The following is a 23745-nucleotide window of genomic DNA, read 5'->3' as shown; positions in this document are numbered from 1 at the left end:
TCCGGTCTTATCGATCTCGTCCTTGCTTTCTTTTTTTTTTCCACCAGTTCCTCTGAAAGCTGGTTCGCGCGCCCTCTATTAGCCCCGAGAACGACCTATAGGGGCGCTGCGAGCACCGCTCGCGTGACGTCAGGGCACGGCCTCGCGCCTGTCGCCTGCTGCAGTTCGGGCGGTGACCGGGCGCCCGAAGTGTTCCCGCTGGTCCGCTCTCGTTCCCAATGCTTGTATACTTATGATGGGCTTCTCAAATATATATTTTACGACGTCTTCGTTCGCGAAAATGTAACCAAAGAGCTTATTTCCCAGAGGACAATATATTTCTTCAAAGGCAACGCTGTAGTGCCACCCGAGGGAGCTCAGACCAGCCCAATAGGGTTTTTCGTGCGCGGATCTACACTTTGCAGTGATAGCTCACATGAATAATAAGAACATAGACGCAAAAGCACAGCACATAAGAATCCAGTTAAGATTCCATACCCACCATGGTGCAATATGCGTGTCACAATTAAACGCTGGCTATGTATGACTTCTACAACATCTAACTTAATTTTAACCCCTCTAAAGCATGTTTGCTCACGAAGAATAGTTCACGGTATGATATCGATTTTTTTCTATTTCTTCACAGAAACGCTCGGCTATAACACGAGGACTTAACTACGACTGCAGTTTAGATTCGGCCAGCACCACTACCGTTTTTAGCTGGTTCTCAAAATTAGGCCGTTCTTCACCGGTCAAATTTAAGTTGCGGTAACTTAAAGTAAAGCTGATTGAGGCTTACAGCTGTTTGCAGCACGCGGAAAGGAATGTACCAATATTTATTCCCTTTCCGTGCTACACGTTCAACTCACTTGAGCAATTTACTGGTGCTTCTTGCTTGAGGAACAGACATCATGAATCTGTTTGGAGAAGTGACACAGGCTGCTCGGGTCAAGTATTTGAGTGAAATATGCCTTTTGGACCGGTTCGCTGCAGCCAGCAAGAAGCCGAAGCCCCATTCATTAGTAGTGTGGCATATTGAAGATATTGTTCCCCAGTGGAGTTCAAGTGTTCACGTGAGGCTTGTGGCGTCTTCTTTATGAGGCGGGTTTGCGAGCTTCTCTTTTATGCACTGACGAAGCAAATAGTTATCAGTTTGTATAAACAAATAACGCAGGATCGAGACATGGTGAGGCAGAATGTGTTTGCATTTTCCTTTTCGACGCAGCCTAAGCTGCGCTGTAGTGCCTCGAGTATGCTATAGGCATTGTAATTGGAGCTATAAAGAGCTACTTCATGGTTTCAATTCGAAGTTGTAGTGAACTGCTGGGTTTCGCGAACAATGCGCGCCTCGCCATAACGACAGTCGGTTGCTTCCGTGTCAAAAGGGGTGTGCCATATCGTCGATAAAAGCTACTGAAAGCCGCTATGACACATTTCATCACTTACACTTGATTGGTTCTCGTTCTTAACCACGAAATTTTCTTTCGTGTGACTGCTGTTATGGTTTTCGTGAAGTACATATATACACTATACACGATGCGCTGTCGTGTTAACAGCCAATGCGTTCCTGAGTACCAAACCTTTTCACGCAAGATGCGCGCCTATCGCTTCCTTTTAGGCCTTAATACAGTTGCCACATTTGACTAAAACAATTCACCAACGTAATAATAATCATGATAAAAGCTTCGCTGGGCAGTGTCCTTCTAACGCGGATTTATAATGCTGACACCAAATATCAATGTATTTTTTTTCTTCAGGTAACATGCTATGTCTCTCATACTTAAGTAATAAGGGAATGTTAAGTGTTTAGAGGAGCATCATAATTAACTTCACGTGTTGAACTTGCAGACATTCTTCTTAGGCAAAATTTACAAACAGACACGGCGCATATATGCATTGCAAGACCAGTAGACCCCTTCAGCGCTACATAGCTGGCGATATCCAAGTCCCAAATTTTCATGACTCACGCGGTTTCGAAGAAGAAACTGCGGTTCAGGCATGGCAGCAGAAATAATTCCAAATAACCTTCTTTAAGTACGGCTCGAGCCGCCAATACCCCAAGCACGCACGAAAGGAACGAGTGCGAGCGGCAGCCGAGCGAGCCGGAGCGAGCGGCGTCCTGACCGTGACGTCACTCGCAAGAGGGCGCCACTTCAAGTTCTCGCCGCTAATGAGATGTCTGCAGACTACGGCCTTGACATCATCGAGGAACCGGCGCTCCCCTTGATATACATGTTTTAGGGTGGAAATGAGTTCAGTGATATTCAGCATGATGTATTTGTTTTGAAGTACCATGGTCGCTAGTTGCGGCCTGCGTCAGCCATTGAAATTTACGAGGTCTTAGTTTCCCATGTGATACTGTGGCTGGAAGCGCGCAGACCTTGAGTTATCGGGACATCCTCGCTTGCACACTCACGGCTTTAAATGTCGCCCCTTCGCTGAGAACGGCGCGTGAGCCGTGGCTCAACCCTCTCTCATAGCAAACCAATGGCGAGACAAATCCAGAAGCCGCGTGCGTGCGGTCTGAGGGAGGGATGCTCGTGGACTTGGTTCCTATGGCACACTTGATTCGTCGCATTCGCAGAGCTTTTCCGATGCCCTTTAAGCCCGAATGTCAAGGAACAATTTCTTGAGGCATGTTCGACGTTCGCGCTGGCCATTGTCGGAAGATGCGAGCGCACGGCACATTTCATTGACTTCTCTCAAGCACAAGATACGATCTGCTTCTCCAAATCTCACCTGTGGCGCATCGCAACCAGAGCCTGTTAAACGTCACATATCCAGAGTGCGGCATTTACGCAAATATTCTGCACAGCAAGAACACTCAGCGAGGCTTCTTAAAAGCTTCTGGCGAGTTTCGAATTAAAGAAGGCTGTGCGAGCAGAATTTATTTGCGCATTTCCTCCGAGATCGCGCGTGCCCTTACGTGCGCGTTACCTCGTCTCGGAGGCCGCAGACCACGCCTGTTTCGCGTGCGACTTCCACTTCCGTGCGCGTTTCGCTCCTAGTCTTTGCAAATTTCGGCCCCATGCAAGCGAGAACTGTTCTCTCGTTGTTTCTGACGCTGTCGCAAATGCGCCGGCTTGAGTCCACGCCGCAAATGCGTTAGAAATGTGTTCCCTGCGGCTGAGACTTCACATTTGTCTGATTGAAATCCAGCGCTCGGAAACAATGCGCCAATACGGTAACTGACCCCTCCCCCCCCCCCCCCCCCCCCCTACCTCTTTTCTGAGACTCAGTTCACAGGCCGATAATGTTTGGTTCCCGGCATTTTTTATTCGATGCGCACTTCTGTTCGGCTGCACTGTCGTAGATCTGCCTGCAGAGCGTGAGCACTATAACCTACCGCACGGTCTGACATCTGATCACGTGTTAGGCCGATACTTTTGGCTTCAGTGGCTACCTCCGTGTTCCTAGCTCCTTCCACGGCTAGCACTATCTTCTTCCTCCACCGCTCGGAGTTGCTTGCTATCGCCTGCGCTCTGGGAGTGCGACCTATAGGTTGAGTTCCAGTCACGTGGCTGCCTCAACTTGCGCTGTTGGTGTGGCGTAGGGTGCCAGCTGCGGTCGTTCTTGCACTGCGCGGCCTCGTGCATCTGTGATGTTTAGAACGTAAGTGGCGTTATTGTTGTTGTCCTGAGTGGCTGTGGCACATACCCAACGTGTTTTCTTCTTCTTTTCTTTTCTTTTTTTTTTTTGCTCCCTACCACTCACTGCTCTGGCAAGCTGGCGCACTTTCCGGTCGGGCAGGCTCCGTCCCTATCGCGTGACCGCTGCCGCGCCGTTGCAACCCAAGATGGAATGCGCTACCTACCAGTGGAATGTACGATAACAAAGTGTGCTGCGTTTGTTTTTCTTCTCGTCAGTTCGGCTTTCAAACTGAGGTGGTATTATAAATGTCACCACAGGCGAAAATGCGCAGCCATAAAATTGAGTCGGCGGTCGTGTTTTTGTTGATACTGCCGTTCCTGCGTCTGCCCTCACGTTTCCCTCAGTTCGCGCCTGAGTAAATGCAACGAGTAGCTGGGAGAAATTCGCTCGATCGCAACTAAAATGATAGCCTACTGCCTACAGTTATCACTTGCTCGTATCCCTCGCCATTCGTTCTCGGCATTTACGCGTGAATTCGAGAAAAAAGCAAGTGCTTGTATTTGCGTTTATTGGTTTGCTTATTTTTGTGCTCCCAACTCCGTGACACATAGACAAAGGAGAACGAAAACATTCCGTGCCGACAACTTACTCATTCAGGCCGCAGCTCTTCTTTCATTATTATCCTGTAGCTGACTTAGGTCATAAACACATTCTTTTTCTTTTTTTTCGTTGGTTGCAGCGTTCCTATTGCTTCTTCGGTAACGAAAACACCTGTAATTCCTTTACGGCGCTATCCCTCGAACAAGTCGCGTATCGTTCCCGGAGTATTAACACATGTGCGGGCTGGTGCTCAAACGCAGCGTCTTCTTTGTTGTTTTTATCGCTCCGCAGTTTTATTTTTTTATTTTTTCACGAGACCATTTGGGAGGGCGTAAACGGCAACGAGATCTTCGGGAACGAGACACCGCGCGCTGCGGCTCCGAAAGGTTAAGACAGGCCGTGTAACCAACCGTCTTTGCCTCCTTCGCTCTCGCGCGCCTTCCACAAAGTGAAATCATGAAAAGAAGCAGCTGCGCTCTTCGCTGAAAAGCCACTCGCGCACGTGGCCAGAGAAACGCTGACGAATAACGTGAAAGAAAGAAAGAAAGCACGCACGCGCCAGCGAAGCGTTGCGCAGAATTCGCTTGTTTGTACGCGCCGCTGCGGAACACGTTTAAAAAAAAAGGCAAAAAAAAAAAAAAGAAAGCGATAACCGGCTGTATACGAATAGGTAAGACTTGGAAAGAAAGGAACTGAGCTATATTGTTCACTGTTGCGGGCTAGTTTCCTATTTTGATTGCGTGTACGCTCTTGCAGCTTCGCGGCTGTTTAGGAGCGAGCTCGTCAGTGCCGGAGAAGGAAACCCGCGTTTCGTCGTCGCTGGCACGTTCGAGAAAGATCGGCGCAGCGTGGCCTATATTTACCGGAACAAGAGCTTCCGACCGTCGGATCGGTTGCTGCGGCGTCTCTCTTTTTTATTTCCGTCGAGTGCGTGCTGTGTTTGTGTGTTTCTACCGCGAGGTCATTGTGCGACCGCACGGTTTTCAACGCTGGGAGCGCAACCGCCCGATACCTGGACATCCAGGGGACACGATGAGGCTGCGGGCGTCCCCCCAAGCTGCGCCGGCAGGCAAGTCTGACGTCAGGAGAGCCGCGTTATTGGCTCTTCAGTCGCTTCTCGTCGTAGTGTAGCTTACGCGGGGCATTCCGCGACTTTGAGCGGTGTGTCGGTTGCGACTATATCCTTTCTGTATGGTCGCGCGTGCATGCCTATAGTAAGCGAAGTGAGACAATAAGTACAACGCAAAGGTGACCGAACTCGGTGATCGAGAGTACAATCGGTATCTCACGGCGACCATAGCAGCTTACTTGCCGCTAACCGCAAGGTCACGTGTTCCTCCCTTCCCGGCGGCGTAGTGTAGTATTCCCGATGGTCGTAGTATTAAAAAGAATCTCGTCTTTTGGGTGCGCGTTAAAGAACCCAAGCTGGTCAGAATTGATTCGCAGCCCCCCTTATAAATACACCGTGACTCGTAGCCAGCCGCGTAGCTTCGAATTGCTAAACAGCGCAATTTAGTTCAAGGACTACATGGAGCCAAACGTTGACGCCAGCATCTTCTGGACTGAATGTGGCTGTCACTTTGACTGTGGTTCTCAAGTTGCCATCGAGCTTCAAGTGTCTTGCATATCAAGTGATCCGTGTGGTAGATGTCGACGCCTGTGTGTGCGTGAGAGAAGCTCGAATGTGTTCGCCTCGTTTGGCTTCGCGTAAGGTATACAGTCACAAGGCTTGTGACAGTGAAAAAACGGCAGCGCCTGCTGCTCGCCTCAGGCAGAGCACCCTGGTGAGTGCCTGGCGCACTCTCGACGTTTCTACATGTCTAGTGGGTGCACCCCCTGATCGAGCTCGTGCATCGTCTGCTACAGCTCCTGCCAAATCGCACTACTATGCGTGTGAGGGCGCATCTTCTGTCAGTTCCAGGTGCCGTTCTGTAGCGATGGTAGGGGAAGGCGATTAGGGAATGCGCTAACCATAGAAAAACTACGTGCTTAAGTGTACCAGGCGCTCTGTTGAGTGCTCTGCTCGTATGTCGTTCCCTCTATTTATATCGTAAATCTTGCGATTGTACTGTATATTAGCATTAGTGGCGTGCCCGCTTTGCAACAATGGTTACGGCTATGTGGTAAAGAATAATTTTATTGACACACGCCATTGGCGCGATGTCGCGAAATTGTGGATGTTAACAGCGGGCACCACACTGTGATCGAAGGCAGCTGAAGTTATCACGCCCGTATTCTGCATGCATCGAACGCATTTCATATTTAGTGTGCGGCGGGGAACCTAGCGCCTCAAGGTCTTCAACAAGCCCTGGAAAAAAAGTTACGTGGGAAAAGCACCTTGAATATTGGGCGTTGCGAGAAGCAACTAAGCTTAGCGATTTCATTTTTCCGCAAGTTGCGCTCGTTTGTCTCATGGTCGCGCGTCACAAAATTTAATTATTGGGGATGGCGTTTTTTTTATATTCAGAAACAAAAGGATCATTCATTCACGGAATTTTGTGTAACGCAAACAGGAAAGTGGGAGGACTAAACGAAATCGCTCTTTGAAGTAATCGTAAAGGCGGGAATATTGCGAAACATTCTTGTGTTCCTGTCAGTCGTTCGCTAGGCGTGAATGTACTCCTACACAATAGGGATAAAAGTGCGGCGTCGTCTGCTTCGTCCATTGCTCTTCCGTTGCGGGCACTTGTTTAACAGAAAAGCGTAGTACGTTATTTTTGGCGTATTGCTCTCGAAGTCAGTTAATTCTAACATGTGGTTGCCAATGACAGAGGCACCATGCGGTCGCGCCTCGCAAATTGAAGCCTACAGCGACTGATGCAGCTCGACCATATCTGCGTGGTTGCGTCTTGGCTCAGGGTGCAGCGATGAACCAAGCACCGTAGCGACTTTTTGTTTTAACATTAACGTTACCGATGCAACGGAGGTTTCGCAACGCATGAGCAAACAAGAAAGATTGCATTGAACCGCTCAAATCGTAGTTCCCGTTTCTGGCAAAAGCAATAGCGCTTGCCGAGCGACAACCTTAGACGATGTTTAGGATGATGCTTGCACAGTGACTATAATTACGATTTCACGGGATGCCGAAGGACCAAACCCAAGATGCACGGGGAATCGGTGACCTGATCGAACTCGCCACGAGTTTCCGTAATCCACCTCTTTCGCATAGAACGGCGATTATTATAGTCCTTAGCGTGTATTCATGAGATGTATGCAAAAAATGCTAGAATGAAAAGCATGTATAGCATACCTGATTAAGTTAAGCAAGCGGTGTGACTATTAGACATCACCGCGTTTCAAAGAGGATGCCAATAAATCATCGCCATCATCAGCGAGCCCAAGGCCAACCAGGATAAGGAACTTGTGTTTGTAGCATGACAAACCCGTTCAGCTCTCGAGGGGAAGAAGGTAGGGAACTTGGAATAAAAACAGCCTTCAATAGTAGTGCGGTTTAGCTGACGTAGTCTCAAACTTGTCCCTAAAGTTCGCTGTAAAAATCCAGAGTTAACTTATCCTCGGTATTTCCTGGAATTCTGGCTTGAACACATGCACAGCAAGAATGCACGAGGACCACTGCGATCTGAGCGGGGTGAAATTGAACTAATCAAGATATTGCACGCCAACCGAGGTGGTTTGATCTTGATACGACCATCGACCAAGGTAATATCGAGCCGGATGAGCAACGTGTAACAGCGGATGGAAAAAAAAAAGAAACGGAAAGAAAGATACACGACGTGCTTAGGTCAGGTTTAACATGCACATGGACGCCAGGCACCATGCCGTCAGAATGCAACACACCACGCCGCGATGGCATTTACTGACTGTCGCTTCATTGTTGTCTTTTTCTTCATTGTTGTCCTACTCTGTGGCCTCATGTCGGCTCGTAAATGAGATCGGCCGATACGTGCAGCTTACAAATGTGCCAGTGTGCTCGTAAGTGAAAAACGAGAGAAAGCTATACTTTTTCTCTGTTCTATTAATTGGTAGCAACCGCAGCGCACGTTAACATATTTAGAACACATAGCGTTACGGGAAGGAGTAAGGCTCTTGACCCGAGAGTTGTGTTGTATTCGGAGGGGCTCACGTCAGTGGAGTATCGTTGGCTGTTGGGCCAGTTGGTGCATCATGTTATGTCGTTGAGTGGAATGAGGCTGGAAAGAAACAGGACAGGACGCACACTCTGTCGCGTCCACATTGTTTCCTTCCACCGTTGTTCCGCTTAAGGACACATCATTACGGAAGTTCACGACTGGACCTATGCCATTGCCAGCCACACAGACGTCGGAGTATGTTGAATTGACGTTTATTTTACCGCATAAGTACACTGATGTACATGGCAGGATAAAAACTTAATAACGGCAGCTTGACTGGTCTCACCTTCCCGTGAACAAAAGGTAACAACATGGCAACATATTCGTTGTACATACCTGTGGCAAGATTAAAAAGAAAGAGGTATACACATACCGTCACACCGCAGGCCTCAAATCCGAACTTTGTTCTGAGGCCTTGGCATTCCATCGAATTGTTTAGGCGCCTCAGCCTCGTGTGGTGTTATCCGCGATATTGCGCATGTGCTGATATGTTCAGGAGGGTTGAAATTTGTTCTTGACCAGGGATTAAGCCGCTTCTACCAGCTAAGCGCTCGTCTTTATTATTCAAGCGGAAGTGACGCGTGAATAAATTTGAGAGTGAGAGACTGCAAAGAGACTCCAACCTGTGCCATCGTGGCCTGAACAACGCACACCAACTTAGTGCAGTGCGGGTGAACCGCACATTTCGTTCATGAAAGTATGCTCCTGCTAAATGGCTCTAGCATCTACTATGGCCCTTACGTACGTCACTATTAATTACATGGTCTTACTTGCCTTTATCAGTTCAATACACAGCCTATGCATGAATATTTCTTAATCTCATCGCTCCAGTGAACGCTCCGCTGCCATCGATCATGTTTTTCATGAAGTGCCTCAAACTGTGCACTTTTGGAGAGCCCACTTGGAGTACTTCTTGTACTTTTTTTAGCTCTTCGAAAGGCACTTTTCCAGCAACGGTGTAAAGGAAACCAGAACGAATCGCCTCGAACTCACTTCAAAGCTGCTTGTCGTTTCCCTGACACTTGGCGCTTCGCTGAGTTTATACGCATCATAACGATTGGCCGCGAAGTTCTTACATGCCACCCTATCGCACGAGCTGCTTCCTTAAGGAGGGGGGGGGGGGGTCATGATTTTTCAATCACGCTCCAGGTGTCGGCTCTTAGAATCGTGAGGCTTGTCGCCACCACATCGTAGGCACGCCGTTCTGTCCGCAGATGCGCAGCTATACAGGCCGTCGACAGTAGGAAATTAAACCTCGCTTGGAGTAAATGTCGGCGCGGATTTCCCATGTCTGAGTGTCAATAGCTTCAAGAGATTGCCCGCTCCTGCAGTTCAAGGAAAGCGGCCGCGGCGGAATCGATTCGTGAGTTCCGGCACCGCTCTCTGTGACGAGCTTGTGGTCGCGGCCGGGAACCGTGGGGCCACAACCTGGCTGCAACCCCGTAAGAAGCCCTACAGAATCGCATGTGCAGAAGTGTGTGCGCCTATTCTTTAAAATAGAAGCAAGGGAATGCACATATTGCGATTTGATGACTGTGTCGGCCGCACCCGTTCAATGGGAAATGAACGGCGACTTGTTGCAAATGTGTTCAACGGACATTAACAACGTAGAGGAAATATACTTTTTTGACTTTAAGGATTTCAGCAGATCTGATTTGCCTTATTTTGCGTCCACGTGCTTCAAGCTGTCGAACAACTTACCCTCGCTCAGAGATCTGCTATAGCCTCCTGCATGGTTATAGCTCACGTGGTAGAGCGATGGCCCCGGAAAGGCGTTGGTCACCGGTTCAACTTTTGGCGCAACACGGAATATTTCTTTTTTGTACAGGGAGCAATTATTCAACTTACTACCATTATTTCTTTACCTTTCGTGTTAGTAAAGATAACCTCAACAAGCTTAACGCGGCATTCTTTGCCGATTAAAACAAAAGCTTTTTACTGTAGAGACCATCGAAATCCCTCGACCTCCCCTCTATGCATAATCATTTTCCCATACATATATACGTCCACAGTCAACCTCTCCCAGTGATCTCCAATTACCCCTGTCTTACGTCATGCGACCTGCCGTGCTGCGGCGTGTGTGCCAGTTTCTTTTTTTTTTTTTTTGCGGGCATCATAGCGGCTAGATGGCCAATGAGTGGCAAGGGATCGAAGGCCCGACAATACTGAACGCTGTTCTGCAGCAGAAATTGCAGTGTTGCAAAAATATAGCTGATGGTCAGCACCGCGTGTTTCCTTCGGTGTTGTTTTAAATGTTCCCAGGTAACCTTACTTTAAAAAGCAACAACCTCGTAGCACGTCTCAGTGAATGTGGCGTTGTGTTGCAGCACCAGTCTGCGGCTTCGATTTTTGCCCGCAGCAGCAGCATTCATATGGGAACGCAATGCAGAAATGTATGTGCTGCCGTGCTTTAAGAACACGTTAAATAACGCCAGGGCGTCGGAGGTAATACGGGGACTCCTCCCCCATAATGCGTCTCTCATAACCCATTCTGCATTTCCGGAACATTCGAAAACATTTTTTTTTTCTTAGTAACCTCGCGTTGTGAATTCTATCAAGCGTAGCCGGACATTTGCCGCAACACAATAAAAACGTTCAGATTTTATGGGGGTCTACACGCCAGTCTGCGGACGGCGAAGATTTCTTTTTTCCCTCTATGCTTCCGGTTTTTAGAGCAGTTCAGCGGCTAGGACGCACGCGTGGTACACGGGGATTTGCTTAGCGCGCCGAAATTTTCCTGCTTCTTTGTTGTCCGCGCGTGGGCGAGTGCTTGCCTGCCTGCCTGCCTGCCTGCCTGCGTGCATGCATGTATCTCTGTCCACGTGCTCTTGCGTTGATGGCTGTTTGTTCGTACCTGCGCGCGTGTCATGTTGTACGGAAACGAGCCTACGGTTTCTCGGGGTCGGGTATGCGCGAGCGTCGCTTTCTCGTTATTCGTGACGCTCGGATAGCGCGCGCGAGAAGGAACAAACGCTGCGTCAGCGAATGGGGTGGACGTGATGAACTGCTTGCCATGACGGAAGACAGCTTCAAAGGTAGCACTTTTCCGCAGCAGTTGGCGAGGATGCTGTGCCTTGCAAGCAGGCAGTCAAATGAATGACCTCTTTGAAGCAACGCCCCCTAATGCACTTTCACCGGGCGCGAGGTTTCTTAAGAGTTGCGAGTGTGCGAACACTGATGCTTTAGAGCGCAGCTCTTAGGTGCCCGTTCCTCTGTTTTGCGTCGGCGTCGGCCCTCGGCGTAGCCGAGCGAACGAGCACAGCGAAGGATGAAAGGGCGAACGCGGAGCGTAGCAGCGGGAGATGAAAGACGGCGATAGCGAAGAGAGCGCGAGAAGGAAAGCGCCGGGGAAAGGTGGGGCACGACTATCAGGGGGAAAGCGGCAGAGGAGGAAATGGCGAAAGCGCAAGAAAAGCGTAGTGCCGCGCAAGGCGCGCTCTGCAGTAACGACCGCTACGGGATGGCGCCAGTGCAGCGCGCCGTCGTCTGTTCACCATGGCGTGATCGCGTCGACCGATACCATATAAGGGAACATAGCGCTGCATGAGCGGACGTCTGTTTGCGGCGGCTGCTGTGAATCGCGCCCACACGTCACCCACGTGCTGCCTCTTTCCAATGTGCTGCAGGTAACAGATTGTCGGCGCCAGGTAGTATATCGCGAAATGAAAACAAGAATAGAGCTGCGCTCGAATTTCGCATTAGTGAGTATCGTAATCGTCGGTGAAATTTTTGAGAACCAAATAGAGTACGACAGAAAATTAAATATGGTTTAAAGCAGTTTTTGTATGTTGTGAATAGCTTATAAATAGTATTCAGTAGCGAACTCACTTCTTCTTGCTCTTCGCTACCTTTACACAGATAATTCCTTATGTAACATACTTTTAGCGCTCGCGAGCACTTGCGTGCATAATTTATTTTAATGCCCGCAATTAACCCACACACTTTAAATCCTTGTGGACGCATTAAACGCATCTCCGTTATTTTCGCGATATGTAAACTCGGTGTCTTGTTAATTTAATGCGAGGACACTGGGGAAATCAACTACAAACCTTGCATGACGCATAGAAATGCGCAAAAGGAGGGCACAGTAATTATTTGCAACGCTCATAATCATGGCAGGAACGTGGAAGTTGCGCCACACATCACACTTTTCAAGCCTTCCAATTTCACAGAATTTCTACGTGCTGGCTTGCAGAGTTGCTTTGGGTCTGTAGAAAGTATTCCGGAAGAACAGTGGTATGGACACTCTGGAACGCTTGAGTAAGGAATATTCTACAAAGGCTATAATTAACCTTCTACACAGGTCGAGCATGTATAGTTCGTCAGTCACAACTAGCGTTCACAACTAGTTCAGCGAAAGTTTACGTAAAGCGCATCTCGCCGTGTACGCCGACGATAATCGCGATAACCCTTGAAGCATGCATGGCGGGACACCGTAGTGTACCACCGCCGAAACGCGTCATGTATGAGAAGTTCGTGCAGCCTGGCTCCTCGTTCGCGCTTCTGCATGGATGTATGATTGATGGATGGATAGATGGATGGATGTTATGAGCGTCCCCTTTGGAACGGGGCGGTGCGTTGCTCTTTCTATTATACTGCCTAATGTCCTACTTCTCCGTGCACGCGGCCCCATGTGGTGGCACCGCCACGAAGTCCGCGTTTGACGCGTGCGCGGATTTAATATATTTAAAAAGATATTGCCTCGATATATATGAATAGGGTTTGTTTCCAACCAACCCCGGATAAATTTTAAAGCGCTTTTTTTTTGTCATTGGACAGCAACATGTACCCTGTGACCCATGCTGGCGTCCATGTGGTTCATTGAACAGGGCCACAAACCCACTTTCTCAAACCCACTGGTCCAAGTTGTTCCGACGGTTGGTTTCGAACCGTGTTCTCGCAGCACAGCAGCCCGACGCACTCTATCCATCAGACCAAGTAGTATCCAATGACTCAAGTTGGCGGAAAAGAAAATCTGGCAGAGACGTGGATATAGACAGACAGGCAGGTAGACCCCGATAAGTGCATCAAGTACCCTAAGAATGGTAATCGCAGTAATGTAAACGATGTATTTCGCGCATTTCACCAAGGAGATCGGGCGAACCAATTGCATGCATCCTATAATGCAAAAATTCTATTCGAAAAGGAACGTTGAGTAATTATTTTCAAAACACATAATTTGCCCACGCGCTTCAAGCATTCGGGACCCTTCAACCGTAAAAAGGGCACTTATCTCGTCGAAATCTGAAATTTCTACCATTTTTGGTGCTCCTAGGAATGACAGCAAACATTGGAAGCGTTCCTGCAATAAGCAGGAACATTTGCAGAAAAAGCGCGGGAGAGCTGGCCGCATCAATTGCCAGCTTCACTGTAAACGTGCGCAGTTGAGAGGCCTACGCAACATTTAAATTAATTCCCTGCTCTGTTAGATAATTTATAGGACCCTTAGCGGTGTACGTTGGTATCGAAGCACGTGTGCGTAACTGCCTTTTGATGATGCGTTCGCGTCACTAGCGAATCATTACCATTCATGTACACGTAAATCTTTTACATGGATTGCAGAACTGACGCTGCTGCATCGCAACAGCGAGAAAAAGATGAATGCACGTTAGTCCTTTTTTTACCCGTATCGAAATGAAGGAGCGATTACGAGGTTCGCGTACTTTCTTGAGACAAGGTGTAATGAGAAGCAGCGACCATTTCAAGTACGTAAGCGATAGAGCGGGAATCAAACGTTGTACATGTACGAGAGTTGGACAAGTACGAGATCATTTGTAATGACTTTTGCAACACGAAAAGAGATTCAATGGAAATGATTAGCATGTGCTCTGAATGATCTAGCTTTTATGCCCCTTTTTACTTCAAGACGCACCGCAATTAATAAGGGCAGCATAATAATGTGGACCACTGGCTCATGCAAAATATCTCTTAATAGATAAATCTAGAGATATTCAAGACAAACTAGAAATTTTTGAGCGGATATTCAAAGGATATTTCCGCACACAAGGTTGGCACTAACATAATTATTATATCATCTGATCGCGCTTAAGAAAAGTATGCTTGCGCTTTTGTTTTGTTCCTATTTCCCTGTGTCTGACGCTGTGTCGATATAACGAAAGACGTATAAATGAGGTGGGAATGACATAGCGGTTAAGAGTAACCTCCGATTTGTTACCCTGCACTGGGGTACGAGTATATGGAGATGGAAGGACTAAATAGAACATCGGGATAGAAGACTCACGGGGGCACAGAATATAGCCGGAGTAGGTCAGTCAGGGATCTCTGTCGCACACAGCCTGTGTAAGGGATTTATCAAAATTGATCGTTATAGTTTAGTAAATATTTCGTATGGCTCGAGCAGTCCAGACGACTGACAGACCAAGCGACGCAGGAAGTGCACGAGAACAGCTATGCTCTATCCTGTCCGGTGGCAGATCGCTTGGCCCATGTCCCGCTTAGCTCTTCTGAACCGCTCTTCTGGATTTCGCGAAGGTGGAGGTGTTCGCGACGAACCTTCTCCTAGACGTGAGTATAGGCAAGAAAGCGCCACAACTCTAGGTACGGGTTTCCCATACTTGTACGTATGTGGCGATGGAGCGCACCTCGAAAAGCCCTACCCGGCATCCTATCTACACATTGCCACAACAGCTGTGTCCCCGTAGGAGCAAAATGTTTCTGAAATTTCCGACTTGTAATTTAGGTCTAATTTTACTGCGGTGTCAAACCTGTTGTCTTTTGGTTCGCGTCAGCTGGGCACCAGTCACGGGTCGATTATAGCAGCTCTGCACACAATGTTCGAATCGTCCGGGTGATTACCATGGTTCGCGTGGTGACCAGTCTTTCTATTTTAATGCATAAGCATTGTAAGGCTGCATCCCTTGCTAATCTGTTAGTCCGTTTGTCTGTAACGCGTGACACGATGCCCTCCATAGGTATGCATAGGGTCCGGTCCGGGTATATATGACAATGACTTACGACTACGCATAACTACTGAGCTTGATGACCATGACTGTGTGCGTGTATATATATATATATATATATATATATATATATATATATATATATATATATATATATATATATATATATATATATATATATATATATTGTAGCGAAGAAGAGGAACGCTATAGTTGGCCATCCTCTCCAGCGGTTTGCTCGGGGAACGCCGCTCGTGCTGAGAGTCCGTACCCTACTGTGACGGTTGGTCCAAACGCTGGTGACTAATAAACACCTTTACAAGTGCTGGAGAGTGCTTCGGCCTGCAACGTCAATCCTGGAACTTCGCTCCTCTACCGTACGCTCAGCGGCGTGCCAGAAGAACCATGGTGGAGCAAGAGCGCCATCCCAGCAAACACCTCCAGCAAACGCCTCCTCAGTCAGTCATGTGCTCTGGTGTGCCTTGCCTCGGGGAAACTGCCTATTTCAGCTGCGCGGACGACACTGACGTGGAGGACTAGCTGACGGCATATGAGAGGATAAGCGCCCACAACAAATGGGACGATCTCGCAAAAACTGAGAAACGTGCTCTTATATCTCGTGGGTGTGGCCAGTCTCGGGTAGAACAAGAATGAGACCGATTTTCCGACGTGCTCCTCGTTTAAGATCTCTTTAGTGGCTGTGTTTGATCGCCCCGCAGTACACGTTCGCGTTTGCGCGAACGGATACTGCAAACAGTTGAATCATTTACCAGCTACATTGAAGATGTTTGGGACTTGTGTAAGAGAGCCGACGCGACTATGTCGGAGTCCAACAAAATCCGACATGTCATGAAAGGGACAGAGGACGATGGTTCCAACGTGCTACTTGCTAAGAACCCTCACAGTCCGTGGCTGACATCGCCACTCTATGCCAAAGCTACGAGGAGCTACCGAGGCAGCGCTCGTTTACGCGTCGCCCTTCATCGTGTGTCGAACACATTGCTGATTTGGCTATACCGTCTTCGACCAGTCAGCGCTGCTTGCGGAAATGAGGGCGTTCGCCCGCTAGGAAGTTTCACGACGGCTCGCTTTGATGACCTTCGCGCTCAGCCGCCTCATGTACAACAGCCTGGCTCGAATTTTTGTGCCTCCGCTCCGTCGCGCGATCAAGCGAGCAATCGCCGCGGTCTTGTCAGACCAGCGCCAACGTCTTCCTGCGGCTGCACCACTCGGCTACGCCGAAGTCGTCGCGACGACCCGACCGCTCTCTCGAAGCGTGCCTCTCCGTTATGGCGACGTCGTGGCAAGGCCTCGACTACAGCCCGCCATGTAGTCCTATCAGCAGCCACCCCATACTACGCGCCCTGTGGCACGGATGGGAACTGCCCCAGCGATCCGGTGGCGTACACTCTTAGTGAATACCTGCTTAAAACGCATATAACGCGGAAAGCAGATCGAAATTTCGACGCTTATAGGCGACTCACTGCAAGCGGCCTACTGCTTACGCGGTCTTTTTTGTGTGGCTCTCGAACATGGGGCCAGCATTTAAACGGCCCCATTATTTGCAGAGGAGGGCCGCGTGGAAAGCGGCGCGCATAACGCCTAATGTTGTTGGGTATTTCAGATCAAATCTGTTCGGCTTACTAAACGGCTCAAGATTGTGCGGCCCGATGGGCATTCTTATATAAAAGTGTTTATTTATAGACAGGTGCCGGCTCAGAGTCGCTTTGCGCGGGGTTTCATACACTCAGCATTGAACCACGTGGGAAACACTGGGGATCGAGATGCGTACATTGCATAACCACGAAACACTCTAACCACTACATCACATCACTATACGCTGGCGCAGGGGACTCGCATAGCTATTTGTATATACATTTGTGCTTCGGAGGCTGTAGTTTTATGTATATTATTCAACGTCGGCGATCGTGCGTGCTTTACGTATAGTTGGTGTAACTGTTGCCGACGCTTATGGGGTTGGTGATAGTAAAGATGTATTTAAACGAGTAAGCAGTGTACGACTACCGCTTTCAAAAGCTGTCGTGTGTGGCGGTAAGGCTAAAAGGGGTAAGATTACGAAGCACGGGAGCACGGGAGGGGTAAGATTACGAAGCATGGCGAAGCAGAGAAAATCTGCTTCGCCATGGGCGCATGTTGTCCTTCAATGTTTTGCCTTTATCGGCTATGCTGCGGATTCGCCATCCCTGCAGTCCTTGTTTAACCGGCAACTTAGTTTTGCCTGAGAAACTCTCAACCTCAGTCACAAGGTTTAGTTCAAAATGATCCGCCGGCAACATGCGCAACTTGTTTCAATGTTGCTCTGCCTCGGCGCTATAACGGCAATACGGCTCCGCTATTCTGAGACGTTGAATAAGCGGGCGAGATTTTGCCGGCACATCTAAGTTTCTTGAACCGACAAATATTTCTGTTTACTTCCACTTGCCGCAACAGGGATGTCCTGTTCGTACGACTGACATATATAGCTTCTGCGAGTATGTGAAAAATGCTCTCGAACCGTTGTTTTATGCCGCTCCGTTGTAGTTATTGATTTAGTGCATATCTTGAAGCAGCAAGGGGTGTCGGTATCTCCGTATGTGAGCCTACCGTAACTGTATTACAAATATCGGAAGCTTCACTGCTTTGCATACGCCAGCTTGGTTTCACTTCTTCACCTGCCAGGCGCGTGTGACCTTGCGACTAGCTACCATACCTGCAGTACTGTCAATGCTAAAAGAAGGAAGGGAGGAGAGAAATCCAGGTGCGGTGAAAGAATTTATATTGTTGGCCTTAGTATCCCGAAAATGCTATGGATTACGAGGCACGCCGTAATAGAGATCTTTGGAATAATTGTGGCCACCTGGGAGTTGCTTTACGTGCACCCAAAGAATGACGCAAGCGTTTTTTTGCATTTCCGTCGGAATGCGACAGGCGGGTCCGAAACGCTAAAGCCACTTTCTTACCGCGGCGACTGTCGTCGAAAGAACGATTTACCTGTTAAAATATGTCACACGACTAGGCGGGATTTTGCCGGCGTGTCGTAGCTGTCAACGGCTCCATATCTAGCCTTGCAACTCGATGGCTTCGACGCAAAATGAACGTGGAATAACCGCGATTTGCCTATTGTTTGGTTTGCTACATTTGTATGATCATCAGCACCACCGCGATGAACACTTTCTGCTATCTGGAATGCGAGGAATTCTCCGCGCGGAAGATGAGCCGCATTCATGCACTAACTACTTTGAGTACGATTGACCGATGAGAAATATAAGACTTTCTCAATGAACATGACGCTCCTATGCGTGCTTCTGATGCACAATTTACACGTAAAAAATGTAATGGATTAGAAATCTCATGCTCGTGACACAATCGCAAGACCTTGTGGAGTCAACGGTGACGTCTAGTGAACAAATGTCCGCAATCGCCGGCACAGTTTGACGGACGTGCAAATCACAAGCCATTGTCGCTACCATGTTTTATAAAGATTAATCTAGACCGCCTGTGAAATTTGTATAGACCTGGAGTCAACTATTTTCGTTTTTTGAAAGACGTGCCTATATATATATATATATATATATATATATATATATATATATATATATATATATATATATATATATATATATATATATATAAACGAGAGGAAAGGGGGTTAACCGAGGGTCCCGATTTTTATTAGTCATATCATAAGAAGCCAACAAACATTGACACCAAGGACAACATAGGGGAAATTACTTGTGCTTAATAAATGAAATAAAGAAATGAAGAATTAATGGAAAATAAAGTGGATGAAAAAACAACTTGCCGCAGGTGGGAACCGAACCCACGACCTTCGCATTTCGCGTGCGATGCTCTACCAACACTCCCAGGGTTATACTAGCACACATAAATACCCAAGAAAGTGGATGGGAAAACAGCGCCGCGGTAGCTCAATTGGTAGAGCATCGCACGCGAAATGCGAAGGTCGTGGGTTCGGTTCCCACCTGCGGCAAGTTGTTTTTTCATCCACTTTATTTTCCATTAATTCTTCATTTCTTTATTTCATTTATTAAGCACAAGTAATTTCCCGTATGTTGTCCTTGGTGTCAATGTTTGTTGGCTTCTTATGATATGACTATATATATATATATATATATATATGAGAGCACACGCGCACGCAGAGACACACACACAAAAAACCTTCACTACGTGTTCTGAGCCGATGATCAGTTGGGTCTGTGTTCCGGCCCCGGAACGGCCAGTATGGAAGATCGCCTGTAGTAGCCGCAAGGCATTGGGCATTCATTGTCTTCGTATATCAAATATAAGTCAGCGCTCGATGTGAAGGTGATAAGGCTATTGTGAGATTATTTCGGCGCGCTTTAACGAGACACTCAAGACGCATATTAAGTTTCTTGACTGATAAATTAGGCTTTCCTTGCGCAAATACCTTGATAATGTCACAGAGGGGCCGCATAGTTAAATATACGGGTTTCGACGTCACCTTGAAGCTCCGACACTTGCTTCACTTGACGTCGTAGCTTTTGACAGCGTCGGCTCAGGACAACGTTATCCGGAGCCAATCAATTGCATTCTTAAGAGGCATGAAAGGCGGAAGGTGTGGCGTTCGCGAACCCCTTTTTTGTTCCACTTCCTCTTTCCCGAGTGAGGAGTAACAGGCTAGAAACACGCTCACCAGGCCGACCTCTCCTCCTTTCTCTTCATTAACATCTCCTCTTCCTCCTCCTCCTTGGTTCTTTTTTTCACACGAGAAGATGCCCAACAGTGACGAAATCCGAAACATCAGCATACGTTAAATAAATCATGGGATTTGACGGCCCGAAAATTGCGGAGCGAGCTACATGAGGAATGCCGTAATCGAGTGTTCATAATTGTTTCTCATTACCTGAGCTTCTTAACTTGCGCCCAAAGCATGACACGCCAGAGATTTCGGACTATTCCGTCCTCAGCGGAATACGGCCGCCGCGACTTCGTGCTCAACAGCACAGCGCGCAGCAGGCGTACCGTCGGCGCAGTTTAGACGCGAAGTTTAACGGGGCAAACTAATTTCCTTCCCCACCGAGTGAGGTTTTTACATCAAATACATTTGTTGCTTTTGCCCCATAAAACCCAACCCAAACACAAATATATGACAATATGATCTGGCAGCCAATATGACAGTTTAAACTGACTTTATTTCGCTCTTTAGTGCCCCATCAAGTAACTCCAGGGGCCCTATAACGTTAGAATATTTCAATACGGTATTATTCCAATCTCCTGACGTCAAAATAACGTAGCTGCCGACGCAAGAATCGGGCGGTGACCCGTAGCGTTGTCTGAACCAGGCCGATCAAATGCTCTCCTCGTTTATAGGATGCCACTTTTGTGTGCTCTAAAAACTAATACCATGGCCTGCATTGAGCGGTTTTTCTTATCTAATTGGCTGGCAAGGCGCGAGAAGCATTCTCAAACGGAGAGGGTTTCGATGAGGCTGAGTCAGCGCAGTGAGACAAACGGAGGAAGAGGGTGGTGCCGGCGTCTGCGATTGGTCCGCTTCCCCGTACTTAGCTTGCGGTGGCTGGTCGAAAATCACGGTGTCGTCCAACGGAAGGCTAAGAATGTCGCTGAAACGGATCCTCACCAGGGTTCGCAGAGCGATATCGCGATGTCGTACACGTGTCGAAAGGGCTCGAGAAGGTTACAATGCCACCCATAAAGTTTTATTATACGCAAGTAAGTCCATGCTCTCCGGAAGGTGCGAGTAGCCAGTGCTTGAGCGATCAGCGGGCAGCCATCTTCTGTTCCTTTCGGAACGGGGCAGTCTCCGGCGATTCCTAAAGAAAGCCCAGTATTCTTCGGCATATTAATGCATCTTTTACGGGTTCATGTATCTTCGACGCGGTTAGTTGTGGCCGTCTTGGGACGTTGCGTGACAGAGAGGCGAAGTTGGCGCAGCCCGGAAACATTTGGCCGACAGCACAGGGCTAATGGCAACAGAAAGCGTCGAATCAGAAATAATTATTTTTCTTTTGTTCGGTCTAATCACGCATAATCAGTGTGTAGGCGACATATCATATGGGGAGCTGTCGCGGTTTTCATGACGTCCCATGATACAGACGAAAGCGGGCGCGGCTCGAAAATCTTTTGACCATTCGTGAAGGGCTGATTGCGTAAATGGAATAGAAAAATTTGGAATAGCTTTACGTTATAGCGCCCCAGATGGCGCGAAAGAGTAAGACGAGTAAACAACGTAAACAAAGAGTAAAAAACGTAAAACTACACGAAATATCACGTACGACGACAACGCGCAGCTATAGTGTTTGTCGATGTCAACGAGATGACGAACATAAAAATGGAACTGCAGCTCTGGTCTGGCTGTGCAGCCCCGAAGGCACGCTTCAAGTTGCGAAGCGTAGGCCTGCAACCGGAGAGCTTTCCCAGCTGGTGTGAGCGGCCACCCGAGCACCGACTCGGTGAGAGTGAACGCCGAGGCGATGACTCGTGCGACACGCAGCGCTTCCGTTCACGCTTCCATGATGTGGCGTGATCGGGTGAGAGAGAGTGCGACTGTGCCGGCGGTGCACAATCACGTACCCCCCCCCCCCCCCCCCCCACCACTACCCTAAACGCTTCCCAGCTGTAGCCGCGGAGCCAAAATGCACTCCATGTGTCCCCGTTGCGCAAGGAGTCGTGCGCAACTATGTGACAGCGTTTGAAAAAAAAATATATATATATATATATATTTGACAGCTTCCTGACATGGTGTTTTGAAAGTGAGTCGACATTGTGCCCACCAACCACACAATGCATGCATAACTAAGGCCGTTAGCAGGAAGCTAATTATCAATTCCGTATATGCTGCAAAGAAAGTTCGCGGGTGGTTTACGAGGTGGCCCCTTCGCGTCCGCTCCTTGTTTTGGCAGTTCACGCTTAATGCGCGTCCTTTCACTTCTGACATCCCCTTTTGTACTGACAACCCTTGCAACCCACTGTTTCAGGGCATGACTGTGTTTCTCTGTGTATGCGTGTGACTTAGACATGTTGAGCCAGGTGCACGAGGCACTTTTGTCCAAATCTGGATCCCCTCATCCGTTCCCTAGGTCTGCCCCGACTTCTTGCATGCGTGCGCGCGGTTGATTTCTGAACGATTTCCAAATGCTGACAAGTGTCTAGAATTCATACTTACATGCACATTGTAGACAAGCCGTGGGCGAGGTATGTACTATGGGCCGCGTGGAGGTCTGAATCGCACCCCATGCGGAAGACCGAGCCTAATCTGAGTGTTCCACGGTTTTTGCACCTACTGCGGATAGCGAATTCCACATTTTCATAGACTGGTCGCAACCCAATTTAGCAGCTACCAGTCACAAACAAACAGAAAGATACAAAGAAAAGCAACACAAAAAAAAAAACATCACCGACGATTACGACTCCCTAATGCGAAATCTGAGCGCAGCTCTATACGGGTTCTCATATCGCGATATATTGGTTGGTGTGGAGAATCTGTCTCGTGCGGCACTTTCCAAACGGAGCGAAGTGTGGCACGACTGCCCCGCTAATCAGAAGATCGTGAGAGGCAGCGCGTGGGTGACACGCGTGCGCGTTTCACGGCAGCCACGCAGACAGACGCCCGCTCATGCAGTGCTTTGGTGAACAGACGACGTGCGCAACTCTGGAGCCATGTCGTAGCCGTCGTCGCCGCAGAGTCCGTCCTGCGCGGCACGACGTTTCTCTTCTCACGTTTTCTCCACACCCTCCTCCTTCGCTTTCCTCCTCGCGCTGTCATCGCTATCGCCGTCTTTCATCTCCCTCTGAGTTCCGCGTTCGCTCTCCTGTGGTGTGCTCGTTCGCTCGGTTACTAGGTACTACGCCGACGCTCGCTGCAGGGACGGTCGCCTGAGAGCTGCGCTCTAGAAACAATTGCTCACCCTGGCATAAGCCTTCTTTGAATACTAGTGACATTCCTCAAGAGCTTGGACTGAAATTCTAAAGCGACTGATCATTTATGAAAGTTGTAATCAACCTTGGCAAAGAAGGTGGACGCCGCCGTTGTCGACGGAGAGCCTCTCCGGTTTACAACCCTCTTCATGTAAATTTCTGCAGACTTGAGTTATTACCTTACGACTTCGGTTAAACACCGAAGTTCGTAATCATCGCACGCATATAGGTGTTCGATCTCAGGTTGTTCCTGATGTATGCGCACGGGTTTCCAAACAGCTTCGTATGGCATGTAGTTATATATTTTATGGAAGAGGGGGACATATGGTCTTCTCTTTGTTAGAACAGATGTCAACACAGTGATAACAGTTTTCGCGCGTCACAGTTTATAACTAACCATTCAATCGCTCTTCAATGTGCCTACCACTTGAGTACATTTAGAGCCGTTCATATGGGAAAGATGGCAACTTTTATGCGGCCGCACAAAACTTACTGCTCCGTCAAACTGACGAAAAACCAATAAAATGTGCGAGGGTAAAGGATTTCCAGAATAGGATTTCTGAACGTGGTATTATACCTAGTGAAGCCGAATTCTGTCGGCGCGACATTTGTGCATAGTGCTGGTAAATATACCTTTAGAAGTGCGGATA

At 48.3% G+C, this 23745-nt stretch overlaps 1 protein-coding gene and 1 non-coding gene across 7 annotated transcripts in view; both read left to right on the top strand.

The window, feature by feature from the left end:
* LOC142579827 (solute carrier family 45 member 3-like) overlaps positions 1 to 23745 on the top strand; it is a 182140-nt gene that overhangs the window by 94852 nt on the left and 63543 nt on the right. The gene's annotated exons all lie outside the window — the stretch shown is intronic.
* TRNAS-CGA (transfer RNA serine (anticodon CGA)) lies at positions 19097 to 19169 on the top strand. Its single transcript has one exon. It is a non-coding gene; the product is annotated as a tRNA-Ser (tRNA).

This window comes from Dermacentor variabilis, chromosome 4, assembly GCF_050947875.1.
Source record: "Dermacentor variabilis isolate Ectoservices chromosome 4, ASM5094787v1, whole genome shotgun sequence".
In the NCBI taxonomy this organism is placed as follows: domain Eukaryota; kingdom Metazoa; phylum Arthropoda; class Arachnida; order Ixodida; family Ixodidae; genus Dermacentor; species Dermacentor variabilis.
The sequence above is the reverse complement of the archived record's forward strand: the minus strand, read 5'-3'. Positions and strand labels throughout refer to the sequence as shown.